Source organism: Monodon monoceros, unplaced genomic scaffold (genome assembly GCF_005190385.1).
Source record: "Monodon monoceros isolate NGI ecotype Baffin Bay Population unplaced genomic scaffold, NGI_Narwhal_1 Super_Scaffold_15, whole genome shotgun sequence".
NCBI classification, from domain to species: Eukaryota; Metazoa; Chordata; class Mammalia; order Artiodactyla; family Monodontidae; genus Monodon; species Monodon monoceros.
This window is the reverse complement of record NW_021703771.1, coordinates 48,133,263-48,146,049: the sequence shown is the minus strand read 5'-3', so window position 1 is coordinate 48,146,049 and position 12,787 is coordinate 48,133,263. Positions and strand designations below refer to the sequence as shown.

The window sequence follows — 12,787 nt, the reverse complement described above, 5'->3', positions numbered from 1 at the left end:
TCTGAGACAGTGTCTGACTGTTGAGACCTGTGGCCCATCTGCTGGGCCAACAAGTTCAAAAACTTTTTTGTTTAGACAAGTTCTAAATTTCAGTGTTCAGACTAGTTAAGAAATATGTTATAGGTAATTTATTCAAATAATAGTTTAAACTATCAAAACTGAAATACATTTTTCACAAAAATAAAATAGAGCTCGTATAAGGTTATCCCTTTATAATACCCCACTCATTCACTTAGATACTTAGGAGAAAGGGGTGGGTTTACAGCTAACTAATAGGCAATGTTACAATTCTAAAGCCAGTTTTGTCTATGCCAAAGCTTAATAAGATAATACTTAAGATGTGGATATTGCCCCTCTTATATTTCAGGTTAGGAAAATATTGAAGGCTGCTGTTGCAACCAGTGAGGAGCCATTGAAAACTTGAATGTCAATATCAATTCCTGTTTTCCAACCTTAGCTGTGACCTCACGGAGGCTAAATATGATCCTTATTCATCCTTTTTGCTACCATTTCTTTTACTATTCCAAACCTTTGCCACTTTCCTCAACCCCTTAATTCACTCTAACCCACTTCATTTTCCAACAGATGGTTTCAGCTCAGTCATTTCTTCCTACCCAAGTTACCAGTATTACCATTAACCAGTCACCCAAGCTAAGCACTTCAGAGTTTTCCTCATCACCTCCAACTCCTCAACCCCTAACAATCTGTTCTCAAGTCTTACACATTCTAAATCTAAAATGCTTCTTTAATTCTCATTGCCCTAGGTCAGTCCTTCAACATCCTTTACTTGAATTACTTCAGTGAACATCTAACTTGTCCTCTTAACTCAAGTCTCTGTTCCTCAATCAATTCTCCTTGCTTCCCTGCAAACAATTTACATTGGTACCTCGAATTTTTTTCTAATCATGGACTGGATAAAAAAGATTTCCCTTTACATGATACCAGTAAGATTTAAAAACCACTCACTTCATCTCAGACTTCTCAAACTATAAAATTCAGAATTCCAATTGTTGAGTACAAATGAGTACAGGTTCTGTTCCAAGGACCAAAGAAAGTGTGTTTGTTGTGGAGGAGGGGAATAGGAATAGAAATCATCACATTACATCTAAGTCAAAAATATTCATCTTAAGTATGGCAGAAAGCACAGAGGGACTAAATATAAATATTTTATGAGGCCGTTGACATGTCTAAAATTTCCCCACTACCAGTAAACTCTACTACCAGTCTTTTTATAAATGTATTTTTAAGAAATTTTATGTTCAAATGAATAGTGACTAGTTCTCCCATTTTAATACCCCATCATAATTTTGCTAATATTTGTGTTTATATATCAAAAACTCATCTTTGTTGGTTAGCACAGTTAATAAACAAAACAAAATATCATCACAATATTAAACTTTCAAAATCAAAGCAAGCAGATAGCTCCCAGATAATTATGTTTTCCCTCAACACAGAAGGAACGCTGTGCACTTATTGCAATGGACTTTTCACCATTTCCTACACCAAAAACTCCATAGAAAATCCTGGTCTCTGTATATTTGCTTATACTATTCTCTCTTCTTAGAATTTACTTTTACTCCGGCTGTGACTGACATAAACCTACCTACCTAGTAAAGCTAGCTATAATTTGGAGCCCTTGCTGATGGACCAGACATAATTAATTTTATCTTCCTGGGGCTGCCGAGATATTTTAGTCATTCCACCAGTATGACATTTAGACCTAGAACACAAGATATTAATCCAGTGTTCAGAGACTGTCCTTGGGATATTTTAAATTTGAAGTGAAAATCTCCTAGGTCTGGGGAACCTACTGCTCCTGAGGGTTGGTACACATAGCATGGATAAGTTCTCTAAGGCCAACTGGTAACTCAGGGTCAGTGACAATTCAAACAAGGGAGGGTTAAGGTCCTTGCCTATGTTTTGATAGCAAAAAAAAGAATGATTTCCAAGACTAAAAAAGACAAAGGTGTGAATACACTGACTCATGTGGGATAAATCATATCAACTTTGAAATGAAACTAAAAGGAGAAACAAAATAATATATCACACACAAAATATGCACAACACTTAATATGTATTGTGTAATATGTAATATCTAATTCATAACATGTAATTAAAATTATATTTATATATAATTTTTTATAACTGTATAATATTATATATAACATACAACATATATGATATAAACATCCTTAAAATTATTGTTTTAATAAACTGCACTTTATCATTGAAGCTGCTGAAGCACAGAGAGGATCAGCAACATGCCCAACATCAAATGTCTAATAACTGGCAGAGCCACCATTGAAGTCAGACTTTCTGACACTAAAGTTTTAACGTTCCCTTCGTCATACTACGCTGTCACCAACACGCAGTTTATGCCCATGAATTAGGCACAGACAGATGTGGATATGTTTTCAAGAGTAATCAAAGTAAGATGGACAGTTGCAGCAACTCACTGCAAAGCAAGAAACAGTTTGGGCATTACATGACACTAAGATTAAAGCACATGACTGATCCCTGATCAGGGAAATGTGCAAGACTGAGATAATTGGTTTTCCCAGCTCTTCATCCAAAACCAAGTAAAATTCACCAGTGGGCACTAAGTGGTAAAGAGGTAGATGCTTGTCAGAAGAAGTCACTGAAGTAAATAGCTTATACGGCATGGAGGTTACCTCTAATACACAAAGCACTAGAGTTTTGAGGTAAAAAACAATTTACATTGACACCTATGCTACCAACTTGATCAAAAAAGAGGTTTGGAAGGCTGCTACTGTCAAAGAGAGAAATATGCTTTTTTTGTTTCCTAAAGAAAACATTAGATGTTATTATGGCATAAAAAATAGTTAATTTAAAACAGCACAAAAGCTGAAATTGTTATGCAAGACATGGCTGATTTTGATCCTACTCTAGTTCTGCATCTATGCACAATTTGACACAGCAAACAAGATAACAAGAAGCTCAGAATGATGATGATAATAATAATAGTGAATATTCTGACCTTTTGGGTTTAACCCAAACTTTAAGGCACAATAATCATAATTAAACTGTCAACACATCATACAACTAATTCGTAAACTACAATAGTAAAAATAAGAGAGTAAAGGCAAGATGCATGCAATTTAGGGAGATGCAATAGTGCAGAGTAAAAATATAGCAAAATACATAAATCGGGTGAAAAAAATCAAAAGAAGAGAAGAATCTCCGTGAATGTCAAATCTGCTAGAGTATTCCTAGATTGTAAAATCAGAAATGTCATATAAGTTTGGGATACCTATTGAGGTATTCTAAAATAAAGAGCTAAATCCCTGCTTGACAATGGCTAGAAACAAATTAAAAATAAAGAATTCTGATATTTACTTTCCCAAACTTTTCTGTGAGGAAGATGACATTATTCTATATTCATTTACATAGCAGCTCTAAATATTTTAGCCTACAAGAAATAGTTTTACCTATAAGAAATGATGTAAGATATATACACCCTGTCTGACAAACATGGTCCTTAGCTTCTGGAAGTCCTATAATCCCTCTGCTGAAGAAGAGTACATGAGAGAATAGCAGGATAGGTAAGTCACACAAATGGAAAATCTACTCCCTGCTCCAGGCAGAGAACAGGGTGAGCTTCTGCTGCACCTTGAAATAAGCACCATGAGAAACCATTTTTAGAATAGAATCTCCATGCTCTCTAATCGGCTGCTAAGAACTAGTCACACTCGGTTTTATAAAGAGGAGAGAAAGCCTGTGAAAGAGAATGAGTCTAAGCATATAAATTTATACATTTTAATACTGCGCATGTCACTTAGGTTATGGCTAAGTGGAATCATGTGCCCTCTCATACCACTTGTCACTTCTTATACTCCATTCATTTCTGTGGTCAGAAAATGGCTTTTGAAAATGGCATGAAACATTTAGAAAGCAACTTACCTACTACACAGATATTTTGCTAGGGCACATTGCCAGCTACCAGACACAGACACAATTTTCAGGGTCATTTCCATGGTCAAGGGAGTTAGCAACTACATGGAGACCCAAGAGGAAGTTGGCTAATTAAACTGATATCTAACAAGCCATCTTCTGTAAAATGAAGACATCCAGCTGTCATGGCAAAATGTCCCACCAATGTGTATTGTCTTTCCTGAAGTCAGGTCTTTCCTTAAATTACCTATTTGATGGCTATTACCACAACTTTGGAACATCATGTGGCAAGGCAGAATAGCGCACTTGTTGGTTAAGAGTGAGCTCTGGAGTTAAGAATGCCTCGGTTCAAATCAGGGCTCAAGCATTCCAATTTAGAGCTGCAATATCGTTCAATACCTCTAACTCTCAGCTTCTTTGTTTTTTTATTTTTGCTTTAATCCCTGGAAGAGGGATAATAATATCTGTCTCTTAAGGTTGGTCTAACAATGAATTTTTAAAAATCTATGTGGAATGCTTAGCATCTTGCCTGAAATAAGTGCTTAATAAAGGTTCATTGTTTTTATTACTCTTGTTCACAAAAAGACTCCAGCTCTCAAAATATACTTGGCCTAAAATCCATCATCATTACCAAATATTAACTCAACTTCTATCATATACTAAGCACTCTATCAGGCTCAGGGTCTTCTCATGCATTTCCACATGGAACAAATAAAAAACTGCCCTTAGAGATATTTAGAGTCTAGTGCACTACCTGTCCAGTGTCTCCTCAATGACCTTAGAAACAAAGCAGAACAAAACAGAGTTCCAAAAATATCAGCTGACCCATTTCTGTGCATGAATATCAGCATTAATACATTCACCTGGTTTTTTTAAAAAAGGAAAAACAAAACTGTGCTTAAAATAAGACATCAGTTGATTCAAACATACCACAAGTCTTCATTCCCCTTCTTGCTGATTTTCTGGTGACTGAAAGCTTGTACACAGTGCTCCCAGGATATGAGATATGTCCTAAGCCATATAATTTTTTTTTAATTTTTATTTTATATTGGAGTACAGTTGATTAACAGTGTTGTGTTAGTTTCAAGTGTACAGCAAAGTGATTCAATTGTACATATACAAAGCCGTAGAATTTTGATGTTTGCTGCTCTTGCTGAGTTGATCATTGAGTTATCTGAAAAAATTATTTAGAAGATATTTAATATTTAACATGTCTTAACAAGTCCGCTAGTCTAAGGATTTCATGGGTTACTGAGCTACAAGTCTTTCATTGTCTTTCTCCTTTTACCATACATATCAAATACACGGCAACATCTGATAATTTTAAGTTATCATTACTAAACAGTCACTTGGTACTCTATGCATCCAACCACAATATAAAGTTTCATCATACAATGTTACCTTGGTGGAAATTAGTTGAAATAAACTGGTCTCTCTCAGACTTTATTACCTAGATTATAACATTTATTTCTCTGACTAGAGAAAAATAGGTCCAGCAGTTCAACCCCCAGAGTCATCACTTAGTTTTTATTGTCTGATAATCATATGGAGAAAGAACACAAATATACAAGAAAGATCATTAGGATGAATGGAAATATAATGAAAATTCCAAATGAGAAGTAAGGCAATAAATCCTATAGAGATTTCAAGGACAGCAAGATCTCAAGTAATGTTTGAAAAGGAAAAAAATCTTATGTTTGCTAGGAGGCAAACTCAATCTCTTCTTAGCTTGTTTGGTCAGCAAGTTTAGTCAAGTATCATAGACACTCTTTGAGTTAGTATGATTTAAGAAAACCCATAGAAATGTTATCTGGCATCTAAAGCTACAACAGATGGCACACCTAACTATATGAGCATTAATGTGAGCTGATATATGCTTGCAGGAAATCAGTGTTATAAAGTGGTTTACCCACAGGAGGCCTTCCAACATTGTAATGCTTCACGTAGGCTTATTTCTTTTGGAAGTAAAACATGATTTTTCCATACTTTCTATGAAGCAGCAACACCCTTTCCTTAAAAGTTAAGGACTTAGTTTTTGACTATATATATATATATATATTTACTTAGCAAAAAATACAAGTATTATATCTTGGATCTTTATTTTCCGCCTCAAATATCCCCTTAAACCTAGCTCTTCATTCTACCACTCTTCAACTGATCATTCACAAAAGGAAAAGTCTCCTTTCCCAAAAAGCAGTTTGACATTTATATTCATATCTTTTCATCTCCCTTAAGGACCCAGATCTGTTTACAGGCATCTCATTTAAGAAGCATTCTGATATGATGTGGAAGGAATTAAGAATGAAGGAAATTGATCTGATCTAATCTGATGCAACATAAGCCAAGTGGTTTATTATAGACAAATTCCCTCAACTGTGAGCTGTCGCCCACTAAAGGAAGTTTCATATACGTGATTACATGGATGGGGAGACGTGAAAGTCTGGCAGACATAGCCACCGCAACATTAATTTTCTTTTTCCATAAACAGCATTTCATACCCCTCCAACCAGGTTCATTCAGAAGAATTCATTCAAACGCAAATTACAAAAATATCCTAATATGTATGTGATGAAGTTAACCACCCGCATTTGGAGATTTGTGGGAGGTTAAGAAGTCAGACTTTAAAGATATCAGCCACAGGGACCCATCAATCTCCAACCCTTTACTCCTCAGATGGAGATAGCTTCGACCATAAATATTAAGACATAGTCTCTAAAATGTCTCAGTTAAATGGTACAAGAGATGAAAAAAGTGAAGACATTTCCAGCCAAAGACATGGCTTCTCTAGTTTTTACCTATTTGAATATGGATTAATGAGTTGTCATTGTGAATTCTTTGCAAGTCACATTACATATTGATTTATTTCAATAGCAAATTATGGGAACATGGCAGTCAGGAGTCCTGAGTAAATGGGAGAGCTCCAGACATTAGGTTAGACCAGAACTACTTAAAGTGGGAGCTGTGGACCTGTGTGGTCCATGTAAAGAAAGTTTAGAAACTGAGAGTTAATGCCTATAACTTTCTTTTTTTTTTTTTTTTTTTTGCGGTACGCGGGCCTCTCAATGTTGTGGCCTCTCCCGTTGCGGAGCACAGGCTCCGGATGCGCAGGCTCAGCGGCCATGGCTCACGGGCCCAGCCGCTCCGCGGCATGTGGGATCTTCCCAGACCGGGGCAGGAACCCGTGTCCCCTGCATCGGCAGACTCTCAACCACTGTGCCACCAGGGAAGCCCTTAAGTGTTAATTTAATATTTATATTAGGTGCTATGTCAGTTTTCATCAACATATACAACATATACATATTCATTCAGTCTTCAGCAAACATTTAATGATCATCTTCCATGTGCCAGACATTGTGTCAAGGTCCTCATCTGTCACGTTATTTTACAGTGTGAAATATTAACAATGAAAAAGGGCATTATGATTTATGTAGTAGTAGATTATTATTATTCCCATTTTGTAGATGAGGAAACTAATTCTTCAAGGGGACTGTGCGAGGTCACTCACATAGGCATTAGTGGAGTACGGATTAAAATCCAAGTCCTATGACAGAAAACAAGCAGATCTCACAGTTTAGAAACAAGCCTGTGTGCAATTAAGCCTCCCCCACCCCCATAGAAGTGATATTCCCCAATACATGCTGGCTTTTCAAGTTAGAGAGAGCAGAATAAAACTTATTGTTGCAATATAAGGTTCAAGTGAGCATGGCTGCAAACTTCTCAGCACATAGTCTGCAGAGCAGCAACATGGACATTACCTGGGAGCTTGTTAGAAATGCAGAGTCTCAGGCTTCAACCCAGGTGCTCTGCATCGGAATTTGTGTTTTAACATGATACCCAGGGGATTCAGAGGCATATTAAGTCTTAAGAGACATTGGCCTGCAACCCTGATAGCAACCCTCATTTTCAATCTGTTTTGATTCTCAAGTCTCAGTTTACCAATTCTCTCATCTCCTTTAGAGATTTGAAGTTAGAGTTACATAGGCCTGAGTTCTCTATAAACTTGCATAGCCTCCCTCACTTAAACTTTGTCCATGTATAAATGAGGATAGTAACTCTTACTTTCAAGTGTTATTATGAAAATTAACAGAAAGTGTGTATACATTTCTTTATACACATAGTAGGTACCCAGTAAGTATGAATTCGCTCATGTCACCATCAACCACAATCCTCACACCCTCCGTTATAAGACACCTCAGCTCAGTCCTCACTTCCATCTTTGTTCTAGCCCTAGTTCTAGCTCTCCCTTGCTGATACTTCCTGCCTCCTTTCCCATCTTCAGTGGCGTTCCCTACGTGTCTCGGTGTGGTCCAGCATTCTTAATCCTCTTCAGGTGACATCCTAGGGTCACAGATTTGCAGCACGTGTGCAAAGGTGCTGCAAGATGATTAGCTAGCAAAACTCACTTCGTTTATTTGGTGAGTTTTCATGCCTCCTGGTGAAGCACTGGACGCTCGATTTGACCACAAACCTCTAAACACCCTTTGTCTTAACACTGGCCACATTCTCAGCAGTATGTTTCCTGTCCTACCCCTGCATGCTTTTGAGTTTGTGAGTGTTTACACCCCAACTCCTTTAGCTTTTATCCTTATTTACTATTGAAGAATAGAAGGGCAAACAGTTTAACCTAGTAGCTAGTGACAGACAGAGGCCCCTTTACTTAGACAGACACATACCCTATTCCCCAACCCATGAGTCTCTTGGTATGTGGTCCTCTGCTGCCCCCTAAGGGCCTCTGCTCACTTTACCCACTGGCCTTGATTCACAGCCATTCAAAACCATTAAGAATACCTGTTCTGATTTTAGTACATGGAGTGCATTGTATGGAGTGTACACAAGTATAATTATAAAGTTTCACATTGTAAAGGATGTATTTGAAGTATAAAATATACTCCTCAACTGAAAGTGCTCCATTTATGAGGTCCTTCCCATAGTACTAATCCTACTCTTGAAACATCATTACCTGTCCATTTATGGTCCCCATTGAATGGACAACACAGTCAGAGTAACATAATTCAGCCTGGGAATGAGCTACGGCCTCCAAGAAGAATGGTACCACAATAAGATAACACTACATGCCCATTACAGTGGTGAATTTTTAAAAGAAACTGACAATGCCAAGTCTTGGAGAGGGTAAAGAACAACTGGAAATCTCATATATTGCTATAAGAAATGGTACAGTTTCTTTGGGAAATAGTTTGGCACTTTCTAATAAAGCTAAATATGCAGTTATGTTCCATATCTAGGTGTTAACCCAAGAGAAATGAAAACACATGCTGACACAAAGATCTGTAAACAAATGTTCAAATAGCTTTATTCAGAACTTGCCAAAGCAACTCAGTATCCTACAATAGGTAATTTGTGGCATATGCATGCAATGAAATACTAGTCATCAAGAGAAAGGAGTGAACTATTGAAACAGATAAGTTAAATGCATGTGAAAAGCACTTAGCTAAGCCAAGGGAGCTACAAACAAAAGCGTACGTACTGTTTGAGTCCATTTAATATGAGATCCTAAAAATGGCAAATCTAATATATAGGAAACAGATCAGTGGTTACATGGTCCAAGGTGGAATGGATTGAGTGGGAAGGAACATAAGAGACTTTTGGAAGGTGATAGATATGTTCTATATCCTGACTGTGATGGTGTTTACGCAGGGGTTTAAATGTGTCAAAATTCCATTAATGTACACTTAAAAGGGGTGCATTTTATTAAGTCAATAAAATTGACTTAAAACAAGCAAACAAATATGTAGATAAGTACTTAGTGATTTAAAATGTCATAATCGACAATGCATGCGCTACATACACATGATGAAGTTTCTTTGGCTTGCTTACCTCTCTGGAGCCCCTTTTAATTGAATTCCAATAGCAAAACACATTGACATGTCTCAACAGCATTACGAAGGACTAAAAATCAATTTTCAATTTTTTTTCACTAATGTGTGATACAGAGCATTAGTGTCCTATCTAAAAAATATTTAGTTCGGTCTAATTATTTCAGAATATTTTGTGAACCTTTATGCAGATATCACTCCATCTAATAAAGAGCCTAGTTGAGTCATCACAAAAGTGAAAACAATAACAAATTAATGTGACAGAATGAAAAAGAGGCTGTACTAATGATCAGTGTTAACACAACCACCAAACAGCTGCTCAGCTCTTCCCAGAATCAGCCTTACCCTTGACTACATCTTCTTAAGCCTTTCTCTTCTGGCTTTGGACCATCTGTCATTTGGCAGATAAGCCATATTCTGAGACATCTATATTGAACCACCATTCTCAAACTCTGTGAATACACACTAATTCTAGGCAAGACCATGCTGGTCTATTTTAACATTTTTGTTTTCCTTAGTTTCATTTAAAACCCTGTCACACAAGGGAGAAACTTAGAAAATTTCAGTGGCAAAATGCAGCATAATTGCCTCTGGGAAGTTCCCCTTACCTTCTGCAAGCTTTTGGTAGCAATTCAATAAATTGTCAAGCCTTGCAAAGAAGGAAAATACTCTACAATTTCCTCTAGTCAATAATGAAGATTCACTGGGGATTCAGCTAATTCTGAAGCCTCACAGATTTTGAGCATCTGTAGGATTTTTCTCCTTAGCTGCCTTTCAATCTCAGTCCTGAATATAATATTTTAATTAGTTCTGACCATATACAGTTATCATTCTCTTACTTTCCAGACTTTATGTATCACTTATGAGAAATGAAAACAAAAATTGTCTTTCTTGGTCTTTGAAATAGCCCAGAGCACCTAGTCAATTTCTAAATCTATTTTCTCAGCTGAGTAGAGGAAGAAAACGAAATGGAACCAGCTTGCTGAGCTAAATAGAAAAAGTTCAGAACTGAGGTGAAGAGCTAAATTATCATTTCCAGTACATCACATCAACAAGTTCATAGACAGCCCAGGAAATTCTACACTCTAAACCCTTCTACTGAACACCCACTGAATACATCATCTAAGGTGAGGTAAGAAATACGGAGGCAATGTTATCTTCATATCTGACTACTCCCAGGAGTCTATTTTGTTTAAACCATGTTTATCAGCTCATTACTCTCTTGACAAGCTATCTGGTTTGTACTTAGATCAGTCAAAATACTTGATTTAAAATATAAAATGAAAAGCGCTCTTATATGTCATAAAACCAATTTAGTTTTAATTTAGAAATAAAAATAGACCCTAGTGCAACCCGCTGTTTATTCTTCTACTTGAACATGTTTTTATATTTCAGGAGAGAAAGACTACTTTACTCTCTGTACAAAAGCAAACATTTGAAAGGACCACAGGGTAGTATGCAGGAGGTTCTCAAAACAGGAAAATTCCTTTCTTTCCTCTGCTGTTTCATCCCTTCCCATTTTCAGTTTGGAGCATTGACTGGTGACTTACCCTTATGCCTAAAAATCAGTAGATATAAAACTAAGGGATAAGAGTTGTGCTGTAAAAATGAACACTTAGGCAGAGCGTGGTGCTCCCATCACTGGAGATCAGTCACAGCTTTGATTTATTTGCAGCTCCTGGCACACTAACCACCTGCACAGCTAGTAAACAGGACAGCTAGCCAAAGATCAGGCAGTTCACGTGTTAGAATGCTTTGCTTACCAAGAAAGCACCTACTATATTTGCAAGAACCTTTACACAAAAACAAACACAGTGCAACCGAAGGCAGTGCATTTTTTTTTTTTTTTGCGGTATGCGGGCCTCTCACTGCCACGGCCTCTCCCGTTGCGGAGCACAGGCTCCGGACGCGCAGGCTCAGCGGCCATGGCTCACGGGCCTAGCCACTCCGTGGCACGTGGGATCTTCCCGGACCAGGGCACGAACCCGTGTCCCCTGCATCAGCAGGCGGATTCTCAACCACTGCGCCAACCAGGGAAGGCCGGCAGTGCATATTTTAACTACAGTTCCTCCGAAGAAGAACACTATTTCCACTAAACATCCAAACAGATTCATATTGCTGCCAGCAAGCACTTGGCAGAACTGTAATGGTAGGCACTGGTGGCCTTACCATCAGAAAAATATAAAGACTAACATAGCCTAACCCTGTTGCCTCCTGCTAGTCCTTCTCTTGCTCCTTTCTTTTCTAAAGACCAAGTAAGGAAAAGTCAAAATAAGAGTAATATTTTTCTTTACTGATGGAAATAGAGTTTTATGAATACACAGTTTCACACCATGCTCCCCAAATCTGTATTTGGGATCCTCTTATAAATAAAACAAGTCTCCATTCCAGTTTTCAACATTGCCACAATTAAACACACACGCGCATACCCATACACACTGAAAATGTATACACAATTTTCAGGGAACCTTAGATATCCACAGCATATACTTAGATCAATTCAAATCCACGTGCAACCATGTATTTGGCCTGTCAAGGTATGTTCACATTTGGAAAGTTATGATAAGCAAAGATTATATTTACCTTTGAGCTTTTGACCCTGTGTCATCACAAACGTGACAGATGAGGCACAGAGGACTCCCCCCTTCCTTACTGCCCACAGTGAGTACTAAATATTTAGAATGAAACTAGAGAATCCCCAGCCCTAAGTTAGCAAGCAAACAAAGCAATTACAAACAAAAATCAAGAAACCTCAGCTGACTCTAATCCTACAGTTCAGAGATGACTTCTGGTGCCATTTTCAACCCATACAGGAGCAATATCACAGTAAAGTGAGTGCTGTTAATTCTCTTTAGTAAAGCTATTTCCTTATTTCTTATGAGAAAAAGTTTTAGGGAACAAAATTTGATAAAGAGCCCAAAACTAGTCAGAGTCAAATGATAAGTTTCACCTACAAAGTTACAGGGTATATCTTTCTGTGGGGTGGTGGTGGTAGTGTGTGTGTGTGTGTGTGTGTGTGTGTGTGTGTGTGTGTGTGTGTG

General features: G+C 37.5%; 1 long non-coding RNA gene across 1 annotated transcript in view; it reads right to left on the bottom strand.

Annotated features, from left to right (window-relative positions):
* Nucleotides 1-4,988: 4,988 nt before the first annotated feature.
* Nucleotides 4,989-12,787, bottom strand: part of LOC114895862 — a 35,742-nt gene continuing 27,943 nt past the window's right edge. Inside the window, exon 3 of the long non-coding RNA XR_003793662.1 lies at nucleotides 4,989-5,086. This is a non-coding gene — a long non-coding RNA (uncharacterized LOC114895862). The remainder of the gene's footprint in view (nucleotides 5,087-12,787) is intronic.